At 43.6% G+C, this 26,309-nt stretch overlaps 1 protein-coding gene and 1 pseudogene across 1 annotated transcript in view; both read right to left on the bottom strand.

Moving 5' to 3' along the window:
* Positions 1-26,103, bottom strand: part of LOC144680335 (4-galactosyl-N-acetylglucosaminide 3-alpha-L-fucosyltransferase 9-like) — a 100,476-nt gene extending 74,373 nt beyond the window's left edge. The window contains exon 1 of the mRNA XM_078541314.1: positions 26,033-26,103. The gene's annotated coding sequence lies outside the window, so the exon portion shown is untranslated. The remainder of the gene's footprint in view (positions 1-26,032) is intronic.
* On the bottom strand, positions 7,994-9,074 carry LOC144680330 (4-galactosyl-N-acetylglucosaminide 3-alpha-L-fucosyltransferase 9-like; annotated as a pseudogene).
* Positions 26,104-26,309: the final 206 nt, after the last annotated feature.

The raw sequence follows: 26,309 nt of genomic DNA, 5'->3' as shown, positions 1-26,309 counted from the left end.
GACAGCACAGATATGAGTACATAGGGTAAAGTGGAAAGTGTTTACAAATTAATTTCAAATCTGAAGATTCCTGTCTCTTACAAATGGGTTAGTGAACATTTGCAAAAAATAGCTGAAATATGTTTGCTAATATGTTTTGTTGTGGTCCTTATCAAAGGACTCATACAACATTCCTCAGCTGAAGAATGAAATGAGTGATTTACATTTTATTTCTGTCATTTTACACCAAGTGTTGCAAACTTAATAAACAAGAACAAATGAAAATATCTCCATGCATGTGACAGAAGTGAATAATGATAGAACCAATTCAATTTGACGTCTTCCCAAATCAGCTATTTTCACTCTGGATCTACAAGCTGCAATGAGCAACTGGCTTCTGTTTTCTACAGTAGCAGAAGGAATTTAAAAGAAAAGCTTTATAGGCATCATCAAGTGCTTTGTATAACAAATATAATCTCAGGAGTAAACTTATCTTTAAACAGCTTCCAGAAATTAATTGTCACAAGATAGATTTTTGTCTGCATTGTCTAGTTGCTAATCTGGTGGAATGAATTGTCTTTTCAGGAATCAGTAGAATCAAAATTGGAGCAGTTTGTACAAAGGACTATGTGTTCCACACTGTCAGATTACTGTTCAGGTGGTGAAAATACACATAATTCTTATAAAAAGCATATTTTTTTCTATAAAAATTGAATACGATAGTTTTCAAATTTCGATTTAAAAGATGTCAGATTTTTCCACACTGGGCCAAAATAGTGATGCAATATCCAAAGATAAATGATTGTTAAATAACTAAAATAAAAATATGGGTACCGGGATCATGTAAATGCCAAAACAATGTGGAATCATGGGAATTGCTTGATTAGAAAATAAATTGAACAACAATGTTAGATTAAAGCAAGTGAAGCACAATGCACCCTCATTATTAGAAATATATTAAATTTTCATCTCAAGGTAATCTTTTTAAAAAAGCAAAATATGCTTTGTTTTCGTCATATACTCCTTATGCGACTTTCTTACTGAAGTTTTAGCAAAACCTTTAAAAGAAGCATAAAATTCTATGGTTACTTGTGTATTATAATTAACCCCTATTTTTTCATTACAATCTTCCCCTTTTAGCTCAATGTTGGTTGCTTCAATATTTCCGATAATAAATTTAAATTTTTATGTTATTTACAATTTTTATGTTATTTACAGTTTATTTGAAATTATTGTAAAAATTCTAATGCAAGAAAAGACTTTTAATCATCTAGATTGTTCCACTAACAAATATTGTAATTTCAGAAAGTGCACATTTTAAAACTGATGTTCTTAAGATTTAATTAGCAGATTGTAAATTATAATTATAATAATAAATAAAATAAATTTCAAGTGTTTGTGATGGACAGAAAAAATATGCCTATTCAGGGCAGAGTTCAGAAAATACAAGATAGATTTTATAAACCCATGTCTGAAGAGAATAGGTATTGCTGTAAAATCCAATATTATAACTTACAACATGCAGAAAGTTTCAGTGAATTACAAAACAGTAGGAGGAGTACGTACAATTTATGGATTCAACTTGAAATCTTGTCACCAAATTGGACAGTCCCTGAACCTTTATTTTGTAGTCAATAAATATACATTTATATCTATTTCTTTGTATTCTTTACCAAATTTAAATTATTTCTTCACATTATTAATTTTAAGTGAGAGACGAACTTTTACTCCATTGTGCAGTTATCATTTTTTTTTAAATCCAAAGATTTCATTTAGAACAGCTGATTACTTCAGTTACTTCAGTGTGTTTGTTGAGAAACTCAGTAATTTCAAATTTTCAGAAAGGTAAAACTATATCTATGCAAAAATCGTACAAAAATAGGTAAACACACAACAACAGATGTCACACTGATGAGATGAAAAGTTTTGGTGGTCGTCAGGAGCAACAGAATCCCCACCAAACATGTGATTCATTGTCATTTCAAAAGTGGAAAGGAACTGATTTAAAAATAATCAAGATAAACAAATTGAATTTAATCCACTTATTCCTTCAATTCAATGTCTTGTCTGAAGCTATCATGCTAAATAAAGCACAGGGACAGACCGCTAGATACGGTAGAATAAGGTATTTTTCAGATTGAGAAGGGGTTCAGACTGTAGATAAAGTGAGATTAACCAGATTGTTAAGCAGTTCCAATGCAATTTAATATCACTGCTTGCATAGGGCCGAATTTTCCAAGAATTGCACTAAGTGCGCTAAAGTGGGCGGGTAAAATGGAGTCCCACTCACCGAAAAACATGGCGAGTTTTTGCACCATATCGTCCTGAGCCCACCTCATTATTTATTCACTCCTGAGAAACATGCCATTTCCATGGCGGGTGGGCTTTCATTCGCCCGCTCGCCAACACCCCACTGCTGCATCACGCTGGCCGCCATCTTTAAAAGGTAGCGACAGCAAAGCGCTCATCGCCACCAGCTCACCACCGCTGCCCGGGAGACATGGCCAGCAAAGGAAAAAAGACTGCAGCCCCCCCGCTTCAACGATGGGTCCCTCGAGTGACTGCTGGATGCCGTGGAGGCCCGTCAGGATGTGCTCTAACCCCGCTCTGGCCGCAGGATACGTAGCAAAGTCACCAACCTGGCTTGGGAGGCGGTGGCAGCAGTGGTCAGCGCCAACGCCCTGCAGAGGAGGACAGCCACCCAGTGACGCAAAAGGATGAATGATCTCCTCCATTCCGCCAGGGTAACTCACTCTTTTCATCACTCCTAACTCACACACACACAAACCCATCATAAATCCACAGGGACCTCACTCACTGCCAGTGCAAGGGACATCAACATTCACTCTTTCACACTCACCATCATTGTCCTCATCCAGTCCATGAGATCACTCACCACCCACACAGGCCAGGCATTCTTATCATCTGGCCTGGCAGGCATCCTGATACACTCTCCCCATCTCTATCCATGCAGGACAAATTGGCACATGACAGGAGGGAAAGGTTGCAGACGGTGGAGGGATGCCAGAGATCAAAGTTCTGACAGAATTCGAAAACAAAGCCTCCAGCTGGCCGGCGATGACTGGGACTCGTCCAGCGCTGATGGTGAGGTCAGCACTGCTCTATCAAGTGAGGATCCAGCAGTGCAACATCCATCAGATAACCATGCTTTGAGTGATGTGTCCTCTTTCACAGGCCACTACCATGTACTAATTATCTCTCTTTGCTTTCGCAGGCACATCAGCCAATCAGTTGACAGAGTCTATGTCCCCGAGCCGCCAATCAAGTCCTGAAGAAACCTCTGAAGAGAAATCTGAAGGCACGCTCCCTGAAGACCCATCATGGCACTCACCCACACCCTCCACCAGCACAGACACACACCTCGGTGGGACCTAGCTTTAGAGTAGCCTAGGGTTCACAATCTGGTGATCTCATCGCATTTTCTGATCTACAGCAGGCAGAAGTAGGGGCTTCCCAGGTCCCCAGCATTCGAAGAATTGCTGGAGGCCAGGAAGTTGCTGATTCCGAGTCAGATGATGAGCCTCTGGACTCAGTCATGTCACAGTTACTGAAGCTGCAAAGGCAAGCTCAGGAACATCAGGAAGGATGTCCGCTGCACTCCTCAGATTGCAAGGCACGATGGAGGCGTCTGTCCGTCTTCAGGCTGAGGTGATAGCGCTGGCATTGCAACATATTGAGGTCAACACTGGCAGGATGGCAGCCATCATAGAGATCTTGGTCCAGGATGTCACTCCTGCACTGCTGCGCTGGCTTAACTCCATCGCTGATACCATAGTTAGTCTCCAACAGTTTGTACGCGAAAAGGGTGCTGGGCAGCTCAATCTCACTCCAGCTACCCCTTCCGCTCACTGAGTCAACCAGGGGCTCATGGGCACCCATACATGTGAGGATCTATAGGGTGTCTTCACTGCATGTTGTCATCATCCTCCACAATTCTGGCAGCTATGACCGCCTCCCGAGTGCACCTGCCTCGTCTGGCCAGTGTGAGAGCCTCATCACCATCGTCGTCACCACTGAGGACCCCCTGACCCTCAACCCCGTCGGTGTCCTCCTCCTCATCGGAGGAGAAATGCAGCTCCTCCATCTCCTCCTCAGCCAGCTCCTCACCCCGTTGCAGCACCAGCTTGTAAAGTGCTCAGCAGATGACGACAATGCCTGACACCTTCTGCGGACTGTATTGCACGGCTGCACCAGACTGGTCCAGTCACTGGAGCCTCAACTTCAGCATCCCGATGGTCTGCTCCACCAAGTTGCAAACTGCTGCATGAGTCTCATTATAGCATCGCTCTGCTGCAGCCTGAGGCCGCCGCATGGGTGTCATCAGTCACGGCCTCTGCGGGTAGCCCTTGTCCCTAAGGAGCCATCCCTGTAGCCTCGGTGGACCCTGGAAGACTGCAGGGATCTACGAGCAACTCAGGATGTAGGAGTTGTGCACCCTCCCTGGAAACCGTGCGCACACCTGCAGGATGCGTTTCTGGTGGTCGCACACCAGCTGCATGTTTTGTGAGTGGAGTCCCTTGCGGTTGATGAATTCCACTGAGTGTAGTGATGGAGACATGAGCACCACATGAGTGCAGTCAATCGCACCCTGCACCTGTGGGAATCCCGAGATCAGGATGAATCCAATGGTCCTTGCATCCTGGCTGTCCCGGTCTTAGGCGAAATGCACAAAGTTGTGTGCGATGGAGAAGCCTCCATCATGAGGCTCCCTCTCAGCAACCTTAAAAAATCTGAAATAAAAAATGGTCACAGATGCTGAGCTACCTTTGTGGAGGGGAGACCATGAAAGGGGGTATAGTGTCTACAAACCAGCATGCTGGCCGGTAGTGCAAAATTATACACTCACCCACCTGCGATTTTACTTCCATATCAGGACAGAAATTCTGCCACATCTCTTCTGTTTATGTTCCAAAGGCTAATATATAGATGAGGAGAAGGAGGGGCTAGGATGCATCCCTTGCAGGTTCATGAAGTGACCCTGCATTGCTGGACAGAGAAACCATGAAGGATAACAATATATGTTTCAGATCATCTTGGTAGACAATTACAAGTAACAGATTGCCTTGAATAAGGCAGTCATTTGTTTCCATTAAAAAGCTGTTTTTGTTCTCTTACATTAATGTAAGTAAGGTATAACCTATGGAGACATCATAATTACGTATTATAAAATGATGGCTGACTTTGCATTCTGTATTTATGTAATAAAAGGGATCATAGCAACATGGATAAAATATTAGCTGAGCGACAGGAAACAGAGAGTAATGATTAATGGTTATTTTTTGGGCTGGAGGAAAGTTTGTAATGGAGCTGCCCAGGGGCCGGTTTTGGACCTTAACTTTGTCTGATATCTTAATGATCTAGACCTTGGAATATGGGGAGGTGATGGCGATGGTGGAATTTGAATTAAATAAAAATCTACAATTAAAAGCCTAATGATGACCATGAAACCATTGTCAATTATTGTAAAAACCCATCTGGTTCACTAATGCCCTATAGGGAAGGAAATCCGCTGTCCTTAACTGGTCTGGCCTACATGTGACTCCAGACTCATAGCAATGTGTCTGACTCTGAAATGCCCTCTGAACAAGGGCAATTAGGGATGGGCAATAAATGCTGGCCAAGACAGTGATGCCCACATCCCATAAATGTATTTAAAATAAATACAGAGAACAACTTCAAAATGTGTGGACGATATAAAACTTGGAAGCATTGTAAACTGAGGAGCACAGTGTAGAATTTCAAATGGACAGAGACATTGGTGGAATGGGCGGTTAGGTGGCAGGTGAAGTTCAATGCAGAGAAATGTGAGGTGATGCATTTTGGTAGGAAGAACATTGAGAGACACTGAAGTGGGTGCAGGAGCAGAAGGACCTGGGTGTATATGTGCATAAGCCATTAAAGGTGCCAGGACAGGTTGAGAGAGCACTTAATAAAGCATACAGTATTCTAGACTTTATTAGTAGGGGCATAGAGTAAAACAGCAAGAAAGTTACATTGAACCTGTGTAAGATACTAATTATACCTCAGCTGGAGGTCTGCGTATAGGCCCGGGCGCCTTATTTTAGGGACGATGTGAAGGCATTGGACGGAGTGCAGAAGGGGTTTATGAGAATGGCTCCAAGGATGAGAAACTTCAGCAATGGAGATAGATTTGAGAAAAGATGGATGAGAGGAGATTCAATAGAAGTATTCAAAATCATGAGGGACCTGGACAGAGCAGATCGAGGGAAAATGTTCTCACTCATGAAATGATCGAGAATGAAAGGGCACAGATTTAAAATAATTTGCTAAAGAAGCTAAAACAATATGAGCAAAGTTTTTTCACATGGCAAGCGGTTAAGTTTGGAATGCACTGCCTTAGAGTGTGGTGGAGGCAGGTTCAATTGAGGCATTCAAGAGGGAATTAGATGATTATTTGGAAAGGAACAATCTGCAGGGTTACAGGGCGAAGGCAGGAGAATGGCACTAGGTGAAATGCCCATTCAGGAAGCTGGTGCAGATATGGTGGGACAAATGGCCTCCTTCTGTTCAGTAACTGTTCTATGGCCAGAATTTTCCAGCCACCCCGTGGCAGGGCCAATGAACCTTGAAATCTCCATTCACATTGGCAGGACTGGAAGATCCCACTGGCGTGAGGGGTTGGAAAATTCCAGCCTATGATCCTGAGATTTAGTAATAGAACATTAAATTGTAGGCTAATATTTCATTAACATCAGTGGTATCAATAACGCACACGGCAACTATTCAGAAAGTACGTGACCTGTTGCTTAAAACTGCAAAGAAAGGTTTAAGCCTCGATTGTGAAGACAGAAACATAGAATATTTGGCCATTGACCTTGCTTTCGCTTGTCAGGCGGGAATAGGGAAATGTGATCTGCAAATCTATGTGAGTGACAGCAGACTGTCTCAGACGATTTTAATCATGGGGCGTTATTAGCATGCCATTTGCTGTCTTCCCAATCAAAATGAGAGTGAAGATGACATGTAACTGTTGCCCGGTGACTAGCTTTGGGTGTCAGGAGGCCATTGCTGAGAACTCTGTAGTACCCAGCACAAGGTAAGTGCTCTGGGAAGGGAATCTTTGTCAGAGGAGCAGGGAGGAAGTCGTGGGCGTATTTGCCCCAGTGGTTCCGATGGGAATAAGCATTCCTTCTCCTATTGACCCACAAGTAAACTAAAAAAGCTTTACTTGGTTGTCCCTCTACTCATTTTGGCAATGATTCCCAGCAGGTTTTTCCAGACATGAAAGCCACCACCAGAGCCTCACGTTTAAGTGGCAGATTGCATGGGGCTTCCATGATGTCATCAGAGCCTGGTCTGCATAATTTATTCGGTTTCAACTGGTGATTGAGTCTTGCTACCAGTCAAATCACAGAAGAACTTTCTTAGAGACTGTAGAGCTGAATTGCAAGTCAGCTCATTCACTTTGTTTAATAAGTCATCACTACAGCAACTTTGGTGCTCAAGGATCAAGAATGAGTATAAATTCTAAACAAAGCATTACCGCTGTACTCAAATTGGATGGACATTTACAGTGCTTATAAATCATATAAAGTTATTTTCTTTAAACCATAATGTAAGTTGAATCAAATTTCTCCAGTTAAAATATCTGAATGGCTATACAATCTGTTTCAGGACACTTTCTCCTTAATTTCTAATAAAGATTATCCTTTCTAATATTTTTCTAAAGTGGCAATGGCAGGGGAAAGACAATGTGAAGCTTCTTTAAAATAAAATCATTCATCTTGGAAAGCAATTACACTTTCCAGCACAAGTCAATTTAAGATGAGAACCTGGTGCTCAGAATTTCACTGCTGCTGTTTCAGAAGCATGGTGAATTTTCACATAAGCAGGAACGATGTCAGGCTGTAGAGTTCTTTTTGGTTAAACAAAAGAATTAATCAAAAATATTTTCTTTTGGAGAAAGAAGTCAATTGAATTCTATAGATATTGTTGATAAACCATGATGTTTACCAGAGACCTGTTTCAGAGTTCAACCCCAAAACCACTTCTCCAAACTGGAACATGATCTATATTTTTGATGTTGTTTTATATTCTCACACACTTTACATGAATGTTCAGCCCAGAAGTGAGCCATCCTTACTGTGTAGTATTTCCTCCATTTGAAGTATTGCATGTACAAGTCTTTGTTACCATCCAGTTTGTGCAGGTAATCCGCAAGCTCTTTAGCTGAGTGGAAATCATTCACATGAATGAAAGAATCGGCCGGAATGTAATTTTCATAGTTATTTCTAGATGGCCCCAAGACCACAGGCACGGTGCCAACACGCAAAGGATTGTAGAGCTTTTCAGTTATGTAATCTTTATGTATTGCATTCTCAAAGGCAAGGTAGAACTTACAAGCAGCTATGGTAGGAGTCAATTGATTATCCTCCAGGCGTTTCCCAAAGGCTCGACCGTAAGTGCTGATGTTAATGTATTTGCGGAATTCATTGTAGTACTTCACTCTGGCATGATTAGTGTTCCAGTGGCTTACAACCCAACACACCAGACTGCTTTTACTAGGCAATTCAAAAGCTAATGGAACTTTGTTCATTATCAGAGATCCATAAGGCACTTCGATATCTGAATCCCGGCGATATGTCAAGGTCAGGTTGAAGAATTGGTTGAGTCCAGTTTTTTTTTGGAGAGAGGGTAGGTGACTCCAGATTCATCCAAACCCATTTCTGAAAGGTTGGCCGTGGCTGCTTGGGCAGATTGGACAAGTCTCCACTTATGTCTCGGTGATGAAAAAGGACAGCCTGGGATTTGTTATAGAAGTTCCTATCCGCAGTCAAGTGACAGTTATGGATGTTAAAATTTGATTCACAAGATTTCAGCTCAAATCTTTGACCAAAAGGCCAAAGCCAAATGAGCACAATAGTATCATCCTCTTCAGCACCTGTCACAAAGGGGTTTTTCACACCGACTGCTGATGTGGCAGATTCCAATGGAGCATAAATCCAGATGTTAGATGGTTTGACATACAACAACAAGCCGACTAAAATACAACCCAAAATGATGAAAGAAATGAACAGGATGCGGAAAATCCGGAAACTAGGTGCTGGTGTCATAATGTCTCCTGTAAAGGAAAAGATGAAGACTATTAGGATCCTGGGAGCATAGCTCCTCTTCCACTGAAACTGCGTCAAGATCCAGAACATTTCAGCACAGCTTCCCTAATGGAATGAGGAATGTTTACATTGGAGATATAAGAGAGAAGGTAAAGAAAGTGGAAACTCTTTCAAGTTATCAACAGTCACAGATTGCAACTCTTTCGAGTACAATCACAGTTCTTGGTTTCCAGGAGTGGGACGTGAACCCACAGCCCTCTGATTCAAAGGCGAGGGTGCTATGAACTGAGCCACAGCTGACAACTCTAAAGAAAGTGGAAGAGGAACAACCTTAAAATGAGAGTTAAATTTGAGGAAAGAAGTGAACAAACAGAGTGAAGAAAACAGATAGTGGAAGGCCATAATCAAATGGAGACAACAAAGAATATGATAATTTTGTTAGAATAAAATATACTACGGAATAAAAGGAAAGAAAGATTTGCATTTATATCACACACTTCATAGAGCCATAAAACAGAATTTAATGTAGGTGATGGCATTCCTGCCCATCAACTGGCCTGCGTCAGGCATTCCCTATGAGCAAGTACCCCCCGGGTGGAAATTCTGCCCCCTGAGAGCTCACAGCCAATCTGAAGCCATCAGCTTGGCAGTGCCATCAGTTAAGTTGCAATGAGGCAGGTTCAATTAATGACCTCATGGGCAGAATCTTCTGTCGTCCCCACATGCCGATGCATAAAATGACACGCAGTGACGTTGGGCATGCGGTCCGACATCACTGCGTATCATTCTGATCTTCTGTTCGGCGGGCGCGCACCAGAGCCGGAGGGGCACCCGCCGAACTGTCAAAGGCCTGTTAAGGGCATTAATAAACTAATTAAAGTAATTGTCGGGGCTGCTTATCCAACCTTAAGGTTGGCGGGCAGACGAAGAGCCCAGACGGCCTTTGCATTTTTCATGCAGCCTCATTCACGGGCGGGATGAGCTTTCATGAAAGGTTTTTAAATTAAGTAAATTTTTCATGAAAATTCATAAACATGTCCCAGCTCATGTGACACTGTCACACGAGGGGATGTGTCTGCATAGTTTTATTTATTTATTTTTTTCCATGTTTATAACTGAACTTAATCTCCCTGAGGCAGATCCATACCTCAGGGAGGTTCTGTGCTTTTTTGCGTGCATGTGGACGAAGGAGCGCAGGCCCTGACTCTCTCTCCTTCCCCCGCCCACACAGGAAGCTCTGCGTGCTTCTGGGTGCGCTTCTAGCTGGGTGGGCCTTAACTGGCCCGCCCAAGTAAAATGGTGGCACATAGTCGATTGCGAGTGGCGATCGGCTCCGCGCCTGCCCGCGCCTGCCCGTGCCTGCTCCCGACCGGCCCACCCGACAGGAAGAACTTGGAATTTCCGTTAAGGGATAGGTGATTGGAGATGGACCGGAAGACATTCAGGAGATATTTCATAACACTCAGCAAAGGTACATTCCACTTAGAAAGAAAGACTCCAGGAGAAGGTTGCCCCATCCATGGCTAACTACAGAAATTAAAGACAGCAACAAATTGAAAAATAAAGTATACAATTCAAGAAGATTAGTGGCACATCAGTGGATTAGACAGAAACAAAGATTGACCAAAAAAGTAATAATGAGGGAGAAATTAGAGTCTGAGAAGAAGCTAGCTAGAAATATGAAAACAGATAGTCAGAGTTTCTACAGGTATTTAAAAAGTAAAAAGGTAACTAAAGTGAGTGTTTGTCCTCAGAAGAGTGAGTCTAGGGACTAATAATGGGAAATAAGGAAATGCAGAAACATCGAGGTGAAAGGGAGGAACTTAAAACAATTAGGAAGAGTCAATGTAGTTTTGTGAAAGGGAAATTGCGATTGACTGATTTATTTGAGCTCTTTGAGGAAGTAACAAGCAACGTGAATATAGGAGAACCTGTAGAGATGGTGTGTTTGATTTCTGGAGGCATTTGACAGGGTGTCACATCAAAGGTTACTACACAAAATAAGAGCTTATGGTGGAGGGCGTAACACAATAACATGGATAGAGGATTGGTTGGTTGACAGGAAATAGAAAGTAGGGATAAATGGATCATTTTTGTGTTGGCAAGGTGTAATGCGTGACTCTTCCTGATTGCATCAAGATTTTCTAAGTGCGTTGATGGATCTTTCCAGATTCTAGGGAATTTTGGAAAACTAAAACCAATACAACCATTATCTCTAACAAAAACAAAAATACCTGGAAAAACTCAGCAGGTCTGGCAGCATCTGCGGAGAGGAGCACAGTTAACGTTTTGAGTCCGCATGACTCTTCAACAGAACTAAGGAAAAATAGAAAAGAGGTGAAATATAAGCTGGTTTAAGTGGTGGGGTGGGGTGGGGTGGGGACAAGAAGAGCTGGATAGAGGGCCAGTGATAGGTGGAGATAAGCAAAAGATGTCACAGACAAAAGGTCAAAGAGGTGTTGAAGGTGGTGATATTATCTAAAGGAATGTGCTAATTAAGGGTAGAAAGCAGGACGAGCAAGGTACAGATAGCCCTAGTGGGGGTGAGGTGGGGTGAAGGAATTGAAAAAGGCTAAAAGGTAGAGATAAAACAATGGATGGAAATACATTGAAAAATAATGGAAATAGATGGGAAAAGAAAAATCTATATAAATTATTGGAAAAAACAAATAGGAGGGGGAAAATCAGAAAGGGGGTGGGGATGGAGGAGAGAGCTCATGGTCTAAAATTGTTGAACTCAATATTCAGTCCGGAAGGCTGTTAAGTGCCTAGCCGGAAGACGAGGTGCTGTTCCTCCAGTTTGCGTTGAGCTTAACTGGAACAATGCAGCAAGCCAAGGACGGACATGTGGGCATGAGAGCAGGGTGGAGTGTTGAAATGGCAAATGACAGGGAGGTCTGTGTAATGCTTGCGGACAGACCGCAGGTGTTCTGCAAAGGGGTCACCCAGTCTGCGTTTGGTCTCTCCAATGTAGAGGAAAACGCATTGGGAGCAACGAATGCAGTAGACTAAGTTGAAGGAAGTGCAAGTGAAATGCTGCTTTACTTGAAAGGAGTGTTTGGGCCCTTGGACGGTGAGGAGAGGGGAAGTAAAAGGGCAGGTGTTGCACCTTCTGCGGTTGCATGGGAAGGTGCCGTGGTAGGGGGGTTGAGGTGTAGGGGCTGATGGACGAGTGGATCAGGGTGTCACGGAGCGAACTATACCTACGGAATGCCGCCGGCGGATGAAGGGAAGATGTGTTTGGTGGTGGCATCATGCTGGAGTTGGCAGAAATGGATGAGGATGATCCTTTGAATGCAGAGCTGGTGGGGTGATAGGTGAGGACAAGAGGGACCCTATCATGTTTCTGGGAGGGAGAGGAAGGTGTGAGGGCGGATGGACAGGAGATGGGCCGGACACGGTTGAGGACCCTGTCAACCACTGTCCCCCCCCCCCTCCTTAATCCAGCTTATATTTCACCTCTTTTCTAGTTATCCTTAGTTCTGTTGAAGAGTCATGCAGACTCGAAACATTAACTGTGCTCCTCTCCGCAGATGCTGCCAGACCTGCTGGGTTTTTCCATGTATTTTTGTTTTTGTTTTGGATTTCCAGCATCCTCAGTTTTTTGCTTTTACAACCATTATCTCAGCAGCCGTTTCTTTTAAGACCCTAGGATGAAGTCCTTCCAAACCTGGGGACTTGTCAGCTTTTAGTTCTAGTAATTTTCTCAGTACCTTTTCCCTAATGATTGTAATTGTTTTAAGTTCCTCCCTTTCTTTCACCTCAACACATCCGCATTCCCTTATCAGTGCTGGGGCCTCAACTGTTTACAAACTATATCCATGACTTGGATGAAGGGACTGAATATATGGTTGCAAAATATGTTGATGATACGAAGATAGATAGGAGAGCAAGGTGTAAAGAGAACATAAGGAGTCTGCAACGCAATTTGGAAAGGTTAAGTGAGTGGGCAAAATTTGGTAGGTGAAGTATAATGTGGTAAAATATGAACTTATCCACATTGGCAGGAAGAATGGAAAAGCACAGTGTTATTTAGATGGCATGCAATATTTCTGTGTTGTTGTATGAATCACAGAAAGTTAGTATGCAGCTACAATAAGTGATTAGGAAGGCAAATGGAATGTTATCATTTATTGAAAGGGGAATGGAATATAAAAGTAGAGGGGTTTTGCTGCAATTGTGCAGGGCATTGGTGAAACCACATCTGGTGCACTGTGTACAGTTTTGGTCACCTTATTGAAGAATGGATATAATTGCATTGGAAGCAGTGCAGAGAAAGTTCACTTGACTGAATCCAGGGATGAAGGGGTTATCTTATAAGGAAAGATTGGACGGGTTGGGTTTGTATCCATTGGAGTTTAGAGGAATGAGAGGTGGTTTTACTGAAACATGGAATTCTGAAGTGTCTTCACAGAGTGAATGCTAAAAAGATGTTTCCCCCTGTAGCGGAGTCTAGAACTATGGAACACAGTTTAAAAAGCATTCTCCCATTTAAGACGGAGATGAGGAGAAATATTTTCTCTCAGAAGGTAGTTAGTTCATGTAATTCTTTTCCTCCAGAGAACAGTGGAAAGTCATTGAATATTTTTAAGGCTGAATTTTATATATTCTTAACTGACAATGGAATCAAAGGTTATAGGAGTTAGACAGGAAAGTTATCTTAACAAATGGTGAAGCAGGCTCGTGAAGTTGAATGACATACACCTGCTCCTAATTCTCATGTTCTTATGTTGCTGACAATTCACCCACACGAGGCCCAGGATTGCCGAGTGATCCAGGCTATAGGGCCACAGGTGAGTGATGGTGGAAGGGGGACCATGGGATGGTGGTAGCGGGGGAATGGGGTCAGCAGCAAGGTCAAGTGTTGGCTCTCAGTGGGGCCCTGCCCCACTTCGTGAGGCTGTGTCCCTCAGTCAGGCACTGAGTGGTTGACAATGAGGGATTGTCTCCACCCCTAACCCTCACCCTGGAAGCATGTAAGCAAATCTAACAGTGTTTGCTTTTGTGACTCCCTGCATGTTGAGTACCCCACCCACTGTTAGGTGAATATAAACATTGGTGGAATGAGGCCCTTGAGTGAGCAATAGTTTCCCACTTAAGAGCCTCAATAGGCAGTGGAGTGGGAAGGCCATCCACAAGCCTTCCCACTCTGGATTTAACTGGGACAGACGTGGAAAGTGGCAGGGTCCGCACCTGTCACCCTCATGCCCAATTAAATGTCCACTCCTTCACCCAACACGTCTTAGCATTAAATTCCTGCCATGGAGTCATTATAGCACAGAAGGAGACCATTTGGCCCATCAAGTCTATGCTGCACTCTGTAGAGCATTCCATTCAGTCCCACCCATCAGCTTTATCCCTCACAACCCTCCAAGTTTATTTTCCTCAATGTCCATCCAATTTCCTTTAGAAATCATTCAATTGTTTCTGCTTTCACTGCCCTCACAGGCAGCGAGTTCCAAATCATTACCACTTGCTGTGTAATAAAGTTCTGCCTCACATTTCAGCTACATCTCTTGTCCAAAGCCTTAAACCTGTGTCCCCTAGTCCTTGTACCACCAGCTAATGGGACCAAATTTTCTCTACCTTACCTGAACCATCTTCTACACCTCTATTAAATCTCCCCTCAATTTCCCTTGCTCCAAGGACAACAACCCCAACTTCTCCAATGCATCTTGCAGCTAAAATCCCTCATCCATGGAACCATTATGGTAAATCCCCTCTGAAGGACCCTCACATCCTTGCTTTAGTGTGGTGACCAAAACTGGATGCAATTGTGGTCTTTTCAAGACCTTAGGATGTCTCAAAATGTCTTGCACCCAATTAAGTTCATTTGAAATGTAGGAATGGTAACCTTTGCAGAAAACAGGTCCCATGAACAGCAATATGATGGTGACTAGATAACCTGCTTTGGTGATGTTAGTTGAGGGTTGATCAAGATGCTCAGAGATCTCACCTTCTCTTCTTCATATAGTGCCATAGAGTCGTTTCCTTCCATCAAGGAGGCAGATGTGGCCTGGGTTTAAAGCCCCATCTGAATGAAGGCACTCCTGACAGTGCAGTACACCCCCAGTCCTGCACTGGAGTTCAGCCGAGATGTTGTGCTCAAGTCTCTGAAATGCAATTTGAGCCCACAGCATTCTGGTTCAGTTGTTGGGTTGCTAACACTTAGAACACAGAACTGGAGCCTGGAGGTTGTCCTTATGTTGAGAAACTGAATAGAATTGGCAGAATAGAGACCTAGGTAACACTGAAGAGTGACCTTTAGATTTATATGTAAGACTTAAGATACTTAAGTTATGACTTGGACAAAAGTTCTCGTTTGCTGATTCTGCTAAAGCTCCTTGGTTCTTATGGAAATCTCACTCTATTTATGTGATTCAATATTTGCTCTGAGTGATATCTCAATATCAGTGACTTCACATACACATACATACATTCATCTACCAAGTGTCTGTGTCAATGTCCCCAACTTCTTATCTCCCTTCCAGGTGTCCTTATAGCAGAGGTATGGACCAGCTGCAAGTCCTTTGTCAATCCCATGCACATGGTCCTGGTGTGATGGATTTGTGTCCATTTGTTGAATGGAGATGCTAAGTTCCAAGCACCTATTGTGTCAGATGGACCAGTGTGATCAGCACTGAACTAGTTGGGGGATGCCCGGCATGAGTTGGCCGGCAGTTGACCAGTGGGTTGTGATGGTCCCTCTCATCATTGAGGACAGTCAGTAGCATTCTTTCTCTATGCCAATCAAATTGGGGCTTGTCACTCGTAACAGCTGTCTCCTGTTTTGTGTTCATGCACTGCAGTAAAACTGGAGTGTCCTCTCCAGGGTGCAAGCCTGGGCAAAATTTATGGAGACTCTGGGCTGCTTAAATATTAGGGTCCGCCTCTCAACCTCCCTGTTTGAGTTCAAAGGAATGCAAAGCACTATGGTTGGCATCGGCTTGGTTGCAGGATTTTCCAGAAAAATGACATATTTAGACATCAGTCTGCCTTTGGGCTCCATTCCAGATTTTTGTCAGGATATACACCCTCAGCCTTCAACTCTCCTGAGGTATCCACAAGGCAATGGAGTTATTCGCCCATAGCTGGGAATTTGTTTCATGAGTGCCACGGAATGCCCACATGCCAGTGGGCATGAACACTGCATGTCTGGAGGCCAAATATCCTCCAAATTCATCAGAAGCAGAGCCTGGGGTCACGAGGGACCCAGTTTCCATGTGTCACCCCAAGGAGGCACAGCTGAGCACTTAGTGATGGAGAGGCTGGTTACTGAGAGCGAAAGGCTTATACATTTGGGCCTGTAATTTGCATTGCTACCAGCCAGCGGTGTAGACTGAAAATGAGAAGCAAACTAAAAAACAGGCACAAATCAGGAGTGTGATGGAATATTTTCTAGTTGCCTGGATGAGTGCAGCTCCAACAGCTCTCAAGAATCTGAACACCATCGAGTACAAAGCAGTACACTTGATCACCACCCTATCTACCACCTTAAACGTTCATTCCCTCCATCATTGACACAGTGTGACAGCACTGGGTGCCAGCTGCAAGATACACTGCAGGAACTCACCAAGCCTCCCTCGACAGGAGCCTCCAAACTTGTGATCTCTACCACCGAGAATGATAAAGCAGCACCAGCTGCAAGTTTCCCTCCAAGTCACACACCCTCCTGATTTTTATCTTGCTGTTGTTTCACTGTCGCTGGGTCAAAATGCTGGAACTCCCTTCCAAACAGCAATATGGGTGTATCTACACCAGATGTTCTGCAGTGGTTCAATAAGCGGATCACCACAGCCTTCTCAAGACAATTAAGGATGGTCAATAAATGCTGGATGAGCCAGCGATGTCTGCATCCCATGAAAAACTCTAAGAAAAATAATCTCACCCTTCCATGGAAACCTACAGACACCGCCCACCCTCTCCACTTCCAATAGTGTTTTATTTCTATGGCAATGCCTTGATTATAAATCCTTCAATGACCTTGTCCCTCCCTAATTCTGTCACTTCCTCCTGCAACCCTCTATGATCTGAATTCCTCAATCCTGGCCTCTTGCACATCCCCAGTTTTCTTCAATGCACAGTTGGTGCCTAGGTCCTCAGGTCTGAAATTCCCTCCCTAAACCTCTTCCCATCTCTCGCCGCCTTTAAGATGCTCCTTAAAACCATCTTTTTGGTTAAGCTTTTGGTCACCTATCCTAATATCTCCTGACACGTCTCGGTGTCAAACTTTGTTTGATTACAGTCTTGTGAAGAGCGTTGAGATGTTTTACTATGTTAAACGTGCTATGTTAATGTAAGTTGACTCTTTTATTCCTCTTGTGCATGAGATGGTGAGCTTGGAGGAATTACAATCTGTGGGATATGGCCAAACTGTGAGTTTAATAATGCTCAAATCTTTTAAATCTTTTTAATATTTTAAAACCTTTGTAATCTTTTTAAAAATGTCATCATTGAACCTATGTAAGAAATTATATAATTCAGGTGCTTCATCAAATCTGGAAGTATTCGATGATACAATCTTCTCAAAGGATGTCACAATCTGTTACATGCTGCATGTTTGTTTTAATCAACACCAGAGTCAGGGTCACATTGGTAATAAGGTAAATAAAACACATAAAAAGAAATAAGGACGGCAGAAAGAATAGAAAATGCACAGGGCAGAGGTGTGCCAAGAGGGGTCTTCCAAACAATTAGGAGCCCACCTGCGTGTTTGTCTTCCAATTCAGGATGGCGGGTAGGTTCCTGAGGCAGGAGCACAGGACACTGAGGGCTACTCCAATGGAAGCCATTCATTTATACTGTGAGACTGGTAGGAGAGCTGCTAAGGGGCAAACTGATGGACTGGCAGGGAGAAATCTCAGTCGCCTGTGGAGTGGATGTAAGTTTCACTGCATTTAGCCATCAGATTCATTGGGCGGAATGTTCCATGCGCTAGTGTTGGGCGTGTTTGGCGGCATGAGAGGACTATATGGTGAGAAGGCCAAGAATCGGTATTCACGATGTCATGAAACCAGTTTGTGATCATCCACTCAGTCCGTCAATGGTGGGCTGCATTTCCCACCGTCGGATGCCGGGAACCTCATTGTAACACATCTGCATATCATTATAAGCCCAGCCCGCTGGAATCATTCCCCACGCTGGATCATCCGAGCGCGTTGGTGTGCAAAGCTGGTGAGCTGCACTTCACTCGGGCCTTTGAGTTTTGTTTGCTTACTTTGCTTTGGACAGCATTCGCAATCATCAGCACCAGGCTTCACAGACTGTACCACTTCACTTTTAGTGGAGGGGCAAACTGGGGCCGGTCTTTACCTACCAGACCAGCCATAAAGCAGGGGTGGCTTCTCAACTGCTGCAGGGCGAGGGCTTGCTTGGGGATGGGGGAGAAGTGGCCTCAGGCAAGGGAGGAGGCTGCAGGGTGAGGGCTGCACTGGGGAAGGCGCCATTGCAGTGTGTGTGTGGGGGCACAAGTTGATCTGTGCAAGTGACCTCAAGACGTTGAGGGCTGAGGAGGCAGTCTCCAGAGTAGATGAGGCCAGATGGAGATGTGTGGGTGTGTGTGCGAATGGGTGATGATGTCCCTTGAGCTGGCTGTGAGTGAGATGCCAGTGAATGTGTGATGGGCTTGAGTGTGTGAGTTTACAGTGATGAGATGATTGTAATACCCTGGCAGTATGGATGGGATCATTCATCCTCGATCTGCATTGGATGGCCAACCTTTTCTTTGCAGCATTGGCACTGCTCACCACTTCCATCGCCTACCAAGCCATAGTGGTAAGTTTTTTGCCCCTCCTGCGGCTAGAGTGGGGATAGAGGACATCACAGCCGGCCTCCATGGCATCCAAAATGCGCTCGAAGGATGCGTCACTAAACTGTCCTGGGCTGGAAGCACTGAGAGGTGTGCGTGTGGCTGTACTTTAAATGTGGCATCCGGTGTGATGAAGCGGTGAGGTGGCAGCATGCTGAGTGACTCTTAGCCCACCTGCCATTAAAACGGCATGTTTCCCAGCAAAGCATGGTTAATGAGCCGGGATTTAGAAGATACGGCGTGAAAGGCTGCCATTGTGGCTGGCGGGTAAAATGTACTTTTTCCCGTCTGATACCACACTCACTGCTAACATGGGATGGGATGATCCCATCCAGTGTCTCCATGATTCCTTCACTCAAAGGCAAGACTGTGATCTTTATTTCAGATTTCCAGCATCTGCAGTATATTGCTTTTATATAAGTCTGTGATATGGGCAGGCAGCAGCCATGCCTTTTGCTGCCCAATAGCATTTTCACAGCTTCAAAAGGAACAGGGCTCCAATCTCTGGCTGTGAGGCTGCCTCCTCCCACTAGCAGGGGGCTCATGCGATATTTGAAAGATTCCAGATGTGTCCAGGAATAGAGCTGATTGCTTTTAGGTGCCTGCTTTGGAAGCCTGCCGCTACTGAGTAGTCAGCCACTGCCTCAGGGAGCCCATCTCTGGGAATATCTCCTGGAAGCAGGAAGCTGTTGGGGATCTGACACGATGCACAGCACCCCCACCTCCAAAGCCTCTTCTGTGGGGATGGTAAAATTCTGTCCAATGTTTCAGGTCAGTGACCTTTCATTAGAGTCCTGGTGAGAAGTTATTTACCTGAAACTCTAACTTTGTTTCTCCACCTCTACAAATGCCGTCAGACCTACTGAGTATTTCCAGCATTTTCTGTTTTTATTTCTGATTTCCAGCATCTGCAGTATTTTGCTGTTGCATTAATTTGACGCGGATGAGTGGGCAAGAAAATGGCACATAAATATAAAGTGGCAATACGTGAATTTATCCACTTTGTTAGGCTAAGTAAAAAAGCAAAATTTTTGATGAAAGGTGAGAGACTGGGAAATGTTTACATTTAAAGGGAGCTGCGTGCCCTTGTACAAGAAAGTTAACATGCAGGTAAAACAAGGGAATGGGAAGGTGACTAGCCGGTTAGATTTTGTTACTAAGGCTTTGGAATAGAAACGAGATTATGATTATATAGCACATTGGTGAGGTCACACCCATAGTACTCTAAAAGTTTTGGTCTCCTTTCCTAGAGGGAATGTAACAAAAGTTCAGTAGACCAAATTCATGAGCTGAGGGAATTGTCCTGTGAGGAGGGATCTAATACACTAGACCCATATTCCCTGGAATTTAGAATGACGAGAGGCTATCAAATTGAAACATTAAATTCTGAAGGAGTTTGACAGTTTAGATGCTGAGAAAATGTTTCCCTTGGCTGGGGAGTTTAGGATCCGGGGTCACAGTCTCAGAATAAAGATTTGGCTGTTTAGAACTTGAAGTTTCTTCATCCAAAGTGTTGTGAACTTTTTGGATTCTCAATCCCAGGGAGCTGTGGACACTCAATCATTGAGCCTATTCAAAATAGAGGCCAGGGGATTTTTGGGTACAAAGGGAATTAAGGGGCATGGGCATTATACGGGCCGATGGAGTTGAGGCACAAGATCAGCTATGATCTTGCTGAACAGCAGAGCAAGTTCAAAGGTCCAAATGGCCGACTCCAGTTCATACTTCTTAGTTCTCATGTTTTTTCTTGAACCTGGACAAAGCAGTGGAAAAATCAGAAAACAACTGAAGTAAAATAAATGAGTGTGGAGTGCTGAACAAAGACAAACAGGAAATTGATTGATTCAGGAAAAGCAACTGGAGGAACAGATCAAACACTTTAGAGTGGTGATGAATGTATCATGATCAAGGCAGAGATATTTTGTCGAGGTGTGAAAGAATGGAGCTCGGAAAATGATAGCAAATGTTATGTAATACATGCAGAATAAAAATAAATCTTTGAAGATTTTTAACAATAACTCGTTGATTTCCTGGGGTGCCTCTCACAAGCAAAAATAAAATATAAAATGCATATCTCTCTTCCTCTAATAGTCCCTCAATGCTGGCCATTGTGTTGTGCATCTAGTTAAAATGAACTTGTATACAAAATTGTTATGTCAGCGTTCATCCCCTTCAACTCGTGTTTCATGATAATTTCACTGTACCACTCTTACATGATGATGTAATGCTGAGAGTAGGTGCAGAGAATCGGGAGAACTGCTGAGAACCTGTTTGTGATTCAGCAAATCCTGGCTATTCTGACGATTTAGCAGAGACTGCCACATTATTCCAGGCGCAGGGACCCTCCTGTTTTGGGTGGCAATTTGTGTCACTTGTTCAGAGACTGGTCCAGGTAAGGGACCAGCAGTGATTTGAGAGCCACCTGCTTCTTCCTGTGTTTTCTCCAAACACACTGATCTGCCTGCATGAGCACTGATCCTGCTCTGCTTCCTGGTCTCAGTATGCCTAGCTCATAGATCTCAGGAGCTGTACTTTACTAAGCAATCCTTTATTACTACACTTGTTTCTAACAATCTTATTAACTCAATTAAAGTTTTGGAGGAAAGGTAAGTAAATGGAGTTGATTGGGCAGATCAGTCATGTTCTAATTGAATGGTGGAACAGGCATAGGAACCTTGTTCCTATGTTTCTTACCGTATTGTATTTGTGGACGGTGATTCAATCAATTTGGCTGAACTTATCTGACAGCTGTTATTTTAAATGCCATTAATAACTCCCTACATATAGAACAGTCTCCATAAGGGTTAAACACATACATACATAAGTCATCCTCAATCCTCAGATCAACACTTCTTTTTCACCAGGCAACTCCTGTCAGATATTCCTCCAGTATCTTCCCCTAGTGCTACCTCTTGGATTTCAAACCATGATACCATAACATACCATTGGAAATGTAACCGAGAGATGCTCCAACTGTGTTTGTCATCTGCATGTCTGATGTCTCTCATTTCTGCTTTATACTAATCATACTGTAAGTAACACTTGCTGCTTGCCTTTATCTAACTGGTAGCAATTGTGGTAAGACCAGTCTGCATTATACTCTGCAAGATGAAGCAATTAATGCACCAGGCTTCAGTCCTAGCTAATCTGTGAGGTTGAAAATTTAAACTGACTTATCAGGGGCCATGGCGATGCTATGTCTCAACTCAGCATCAGCCAACCATTCGTCATCTTCTACACCATGTCGCATGATTCACTTTGCCTTTCCTGTAGTTAATGGGCTGAATTTTGCTGTTGGCAAACAGGGGGCGGGGCCCGCTCACTGACGTGTAAAATGACCCGGGATGACGTCGGGCGGAACCCCCGAATGTCATCCCACCCCATTTATATTTTCAGGAAGGCGTGGGCACAGCAAAATCAGCTGCGGGCCCGCCGACCTGTCAATGGCCAATTGAGGCCATTGACAGGATCATTAAAACAATTAAAGGACCTGCCCGTCCAACCTTAAGGTTGGCGGGCAGGCCAGGAAACCCGGTGGTAAATAGATAAAACATGAAACCTCATCCAGTGGCCGAATGAGGTTTCACGTAGGGATTTAAAAAGTTTAATAAAGCTTTAACGTAAATTATGAACATGTCCCATCTCATGTGACATTGTCACATGAGGGGGACATGTTAGGGATTTTCTTTTCTATTTTTAACGTTTTTCAGACCATAAGCGATCTCCCTGAGGCAGCACTTAGCCTCAGGGAGATGTGCGCTCTTTCATGCGCATGCGCAAAAGCGTATTCTCACTTTTGGGGAATCCCCCCGGCCCACACAGGAAGCGCATAGCGCTTCCCACCGGACGTCACGTTGGGCGGGCCTAAAGTTGCAGCGGAGCCCGCTTCTCGGCGGGGATCAGCTCCCCGCTTGCCGGAGATTGGGTTGGGCCCACATGCCCGACAGGCAGAAAATTCTGCCCAATGAATAGAAACCCCAGGGTGTCTGTCACTTGGCTGGTCTTGCTTTAAGAGTGATGACGCTGAACGTGGTGATGAGAAAGTCTAAGTTGTTTCTCCAGAGCTTGTAGAATGTATGCAATAAGAGGAAAAGGAAACGTGATGAGTACATGCAGGTAGTTAAATAGATAATTATGGGCATGACTTATAGCAGAACATGTTCATTGTTTTACACAACTGCACTGATAGGGTGAGTGATTTTTCCTCCTAGCTGATCCATTGCAAATCTTTGAATGGAGTGTGAGTATGATCAACTCCATCGGGTGACTTGGTGACTTCTGCTATGCACTGCATTTTCTATAACAAGCAGAAAAATATACATGTAAGCTGTGGATTCTGTACTTTAACCTTTGGCATAATTTTGAGCCATGGGTGCCTGATTCTAAATTGTATCAGGTACAAAGTGCTTTTTAATTGTCAGCTATATGCATCTTCAAATTTTCCCAGCTGTGTTTTACTAAGCAATCTTTTATTGCTACACTTGTTTTTAGCAATCTTATTAACTCAATTAAGGTTATGGAGGAAAGGTAAGTAAATGGAGTTGATGGGGCAGATCAGTCATGTTCTAATTGAATGGGGAAACAGGCTTAAGAGACTGACTTGCCTACCTTGTTCCTATGTTTCCTACTGTAATTGTGGAAGGCGACTCAATCAAGTTGGCCAAATTTGCCTGACAGCTGTTATTTTAAATGCCATCAATAACTCCCTACATATAGAACAGTCTCCATAAGGGTTAGCCACATACATACATCAGTCATCCTCAATCCTCACATCAGCACTTCTTTTTCATCAGACAACTCCTGTCAGATACCCTCCAGTGTCTTCAGGTGCATGACTGTGCTGTTCTTCCACTCCTGCTTGACCCTAAATACATTGAGTTCTCTCTCCAGATGCTATTGAAAACTCCTCCATGTTGCACATTGTCAATGGTTCCTTGGAAGTAATCAGTCTTAATCTTGACTTACGTCTTCTTCATTTGTTTTCCACAATTCCCTAAAAATCCCACAGCTGGATTGGTTATTGTAGATGAGTTGTCATCAAATGAAGAACCAAACATACAAATTGTTCATGCACAAAGATTCATACAGCATAATTTCATTCATTCCAAGTTGTTGCGCATCTGAAAAATTTCATTCATTCATCAATGGTCCTTTAAAGGCAGAGTGCCCAAAATGTCACACGGAGAGTTATTCCGCTTGCCTGAATGAATGCCGCTCTAACAACACGGAAGACGCTTGACACCATCCAGGACAAAGCAGTGTTGCCGGAGGTCACCGGTAACGGTTATTGGCTTAGTACAAAGCAGAGAAGAGTCAATTCTCTCTTAACTATAAATTCACCTTATTCACGTCGTTAGATCATCTACATATAGCTTATACGTCTGATTAAAATATAGACATGCAGTTTACAGCAGGTTATACAGTTTTATACCCAAAACTAGGATCTAAATGCACACCCACTAGGTTTCTCTGACACTCCCTGAGTGGTCACAGAATATAAAAGCTAATATTCAAAAAGGAGAGCTGACGCTGGCCAGGTGTTCCGTTCTCTCTCTCTTGCGTCTCTACGCTGCTGACGTAGGTTCTTCCGCTTCTGCGATGGATGGTCTCCGGAGTCTCACTGCTCCACGCCCGAAATCCTTTCAGTCTTATACTGAATCTTATCTCTTCATGCTGTGCTGTCTCTTTCCCTTTTGTTTAGGCCTGCTTGCCTGATCTGTGGCATATTCTCATTGGCTCTGTTCCAAGACTTGCAGTATCACCTCGTTCCTCCTTTTCTAAAAAAGGACTCATCACATTTCCTTTGTCTTCAAGACACTCAGCTACTTCAAAACTGGTTCTAGCCAGTTCAGCCCAGTGACTGGACTCAGGTTTCAAAAGTTGCTCAGGCCAGTAAGTGAGCTCAGGTTACTTCAGGTCAAAAGTTGTTTTTGCCTGTGTCAGCAGTTCAGCTGCAGCCCCTGGCCAACAGCAGCCTGCTTGATTGGCATCATTTCCACAAATGATCACTCCCTCCACCACCAATGCACAGTGGCAACAGTAGATGCACTGTAGTATCTCATCGAGGCTCCTTAGGCAGCATCTTCCAAACCCACGACCACTGCCATCTTGAAGTACAAGGCAGCAGATGGATGGGAACACCACCACCTGGAAGTTCCCCTCCAAGACTGGCTTGGAAATGTATCACCGTTCCTTCATTGTCGCTGGGTCAAAATCCTGGAACTCCCTTCCTAACAGCACTGTGGGTGTACCTACACCACTGGACCTACAGCAGTACAATAAGGCAGCTGATCATCACCATCTCAAGGGCAGCTAGGGATGGGCAGTACATGCTGGCCTATCCAGCGATGCCCACATCCCGTAAATGAATATAAAAAAAAGAATTTAGCGGTTATTTGGATGGGTATGATAAGAAATCAATGGAGAACTGTTCTGCCAGCATACTTCAATCAAATTCTACCTACAGCTCTAGGAATTTTCCCAATAAAAGGGTCAATCATCTAGGTCTTTTAAGGTATCAATAGCAGAAACTGCAAGCACTTGAAATCTCTTTATCTTGCATAAACAAACATTGTGAAATTGAAAGGAGAGATCAGAGAGCCAGAGCTGTCAATCAAGCAATATTTTCTCTGGCACTCAGGAATTTCAACAGGCTAATAGATTTCTGGGCTCTCAGCAAAGCCTCATTATGTATTCCTCCTGAGAGTGCAGACATCCATCAGAGTACCAAGACATCTGAGTCCCAAAGAAAATGTTGCTTGACTAACAGCTCTGACTCACTGATGTTTTTTGTTAACTGAAAGTTTAACATTCAAGTACTGATGACAGACACTTTTCCTGGATGAGTATATGCAGCCTGCATTCACCCACTTGCACTGAAGGTGTGGAGCACGCTGGCCAGGAGAGAAGCCAATATAAAACAACATCTCAAAGACCTAGGAATAGATCTTCTTGGTCCCAATTGAAACCAAATTTAGGCAGGTGGGGGAAAAAAGGCTCAACAGGTGCATCTGTCAAGCACCTTTTAAATTATAAATAATTATACAGGAAGATAGACATAAATATTGTGAAAGCAATAAGGGCAAGCTCAGTCAGTCAGAATAAGGCACTCTCTGAAGGGAGATTAGAGAGAGCATAAAGATATACTGACCTGCTAACGGTATGTTGTGACCTCGGAAGTCTTTAGTCTTTCTCAAATCACACTTTCCAAGAAGCTTCACTTTTTTCCCTAATGAAAAAGAAAGAAATTAAATTTGAATTATTGTGGGGTTGTGCTCAAAGCAAAACCTCGAACTTTCCCAGTTAAAATAATTACCATTGATAATGAACTTTTAATCCTTTCACGCTTCGGGGAGATTGCCCAAGTCTGCGTCCAGGCACACTGGGTTGTGTGGGCTCAGGGAATAACGTAACTTTGGCACACCCAG

This window comes from Cetorhinus maximus, chromosome 5, assembly GCF_964194155.1.
Source record: "Cetorhinus maximus chromosome 5, sCetMax3.hap1.1, whole genome shotgun sequence".
Taxonomy (NCBI): domain Eukaryota; kingdom Metazoa; phylum Chordata; class Chondrichthyes; order Lamniformes; family Cetorhinidae; genus Cetorhinus; species Cetorhinus maximus.
This window is presented reverse-complemented; position numbering and strand designations above follow the sequence as displayed.